The sequence below is a fragment of the Macaca fascicularis genome, chromosome 9, assembly GCF_037993035.2.
Source record: "Macaca fascicularis isolate 582-1 chromosome 9, T2T-MFA8v1.1".
NCBI lineage: Eukaryota > Metazoa > Chordata > Mammalia > Primates > Cercopithecidae > Macaca > Macaca fascicularis.
The window spans coordinates 17,276,140-17,278,220 of record NC_088383.1 but is presented as its reverse complement, the minus strand read 5'-3'; the positions used below and the strand labels follow the sequence as shown (position 1 = coordinate 17,278,220).

General features: G+C 43.8%; 1 non-coding gene across 1 annotated transcript; it reads left to right on the top strand.

Annotated features, from left to right (window-relative positions):
* Positions 1-571: 571 nt before the first annotated feature.
* On the top strand, positions 572-676 carry LOC123567017 (small nucleolar RNA U13). Its single transcript, XR_006689726.2, has one exon. It is a non-coding gene; the product is annotated as a small nucleolar RNA U13 (small nucleolar RNA).
* The last annotated feature ends 1,405 nt before the right edge of the window (positions 677-2,081 follow it).

The window sequence follows — 2,081 nt, the reverse complement described above, 5'->3', positions numbered from 1 at the left end:
CTATCAAGATATTCAAAATAAATAAACTGATCAGCTTTATAATTTCATGACTGTGGATTAAAATGTCAGCCCACTAATCTACTGGGTAAGAGATGCCCCACCAAAGAGATGGACAATCCATCAATATCCATGATAGTGAAATACATGAATTCAGCTTTCTGATTTTTGGGGTATTTTTTTGTTTGTTTGTTTTTGTCACACCAAGCATGTGAACCCATGAATTCAGCTTTCAGAATGTTTAATCTAACCTGCTTTAAACAAAATTCTGACCTTTTTTTGAGACAGAGTCTCGCCTTGTCACCCAGGTCCCGTGGTGCGATCTTGACTCACTGCAACCTCCGCCTCCCGGGTTCAAGTGATTCTCCCACCTCTACCTTCTGAGTAGCTGGGATTACAGGCATGTGCCACTATGCCTGGCTAATTTTCGTATTTTTAATAGAGACGGAATTTCATCATGTTGGCCAGGCTGGTCTCAAACTCCTGACCTCCAGTGATCCACCCACCTTGCCCTCCCAAAGTCCTGGAATTACAGGCGTGAGCCACTGCACCTAGCCAAAATTCTTATTTAATGATCCTTTTGTAGTTCATGAGCATGACCATCGGGTGTTTACATGCATGTGTGAGATATGCCACCCTGTGAACCTTGTTACGACATTGGCATGTTACCCGTCTAACCCGAAAAATAATTCTTATTTAACCTTTCTAATTATCTAGACCAGTCGTCAACCAACGTCTTATGTAAAGTGCCAGACAGTAAACATTTCAGGCTTGCAGGGCGTAGAGTCTCCAACAAAACTATACAACTCTGCCATTATAGTGCGAAAGCAGCCACAGCCAGTATACTACAAATGGACCACACCGTGTTTCAGTAAAACGGTTTTTTTTTTGTTTTGTTTTGTTTTGTTTTTTTTGAGATGGAGTTTAGCACTTGTCGCCCAGGCTGGAGTACAATGGCGCGATCTCAGCTTACTGCAGCCTCTGCCTCCCGCCTCCTGGATTCAAGTGATTCTCCTGCCTCAGCCTCCTGAGTAGCTGGGATTACAGGCGTGTGCCACCACACCCAGCTAATTTTTGTATTATTAGTAGAGGCAGGGTTTCACTGTGTTGGCCAGGCTGGTCTCAAACTCCTGACCTCAGGGAGCCACAGGCTGCAGTTTGCTGACCCCTAATCTAGACAGGTTAGATTTTGTTGTTTTGTGATTATCTATGAAACATTATGACAAAATTATGAGTTTCATTGTGCTTTTTCTTCCAACCATTTACTTTGGCCTGTTGATTTTATTTGCTTGTCAAATAATAGCCTGGCAGGAAAATTGTCCTTGCTCTCTTTTTTTCTTAGTTTTCTTTCCCATAAATATTCAGTTTAATTTATTGAACATCTGCTGAGTCATAGGCAACATTCTAGGCCCTGGAGAAGCAACTTGAAGACCCAAGATACCTCCCTCTGGGGGATAATAGTCTTTTCTTTTGTTTTCCTTTTTGGAGCTGGAGCCTCGCTCTGTTGCCCACGCTGCAGTGCAGTGATGCGATCTTGGCTCACTGCAACCTCTGCCTCCCAGGTTCAAGCAATTATCCTGCTTTAGCCTCCCAAGTAGCTGGGATTACAGGTGTGTGTCACCACACCTGGCTAATTTTTGTATTTTTAGTAGAGATGGAGTTTTACTGTGTTGGTCAGGCTGGTCTCGAACTCCTGAGCTCAAATAATCCACCCACCTCGGCCTCCCAAAGTGCTGGGATTACAGGTGTGAACCACCATGCCCAGCCAATATTAGCCTTTGAGGGTGACTTCTGTAAACAAACCATCCCTTAGTGTTATGCAGCTGATACGGACATTTCTAAATGGAAAGTTGGGCTCACAATGGGTAGACAGAATAATGGTCCCCCAGAGATGTCCACGTCCTAATCTCCAGAGCCTGGGAATATGCAACTTTACATGGGAGAAGGGACTTTGAGATGCAGATCTCAAGAAGGAGAGATTATCTTGGATTATTTTGGCGGGTTCAATATCATCAGAAAGGTTCCAATAAGTGAAAGAGAGAGGCAAGAGAGTTGCTGTGGAGAGGGAGACGAAACTTGGTAAC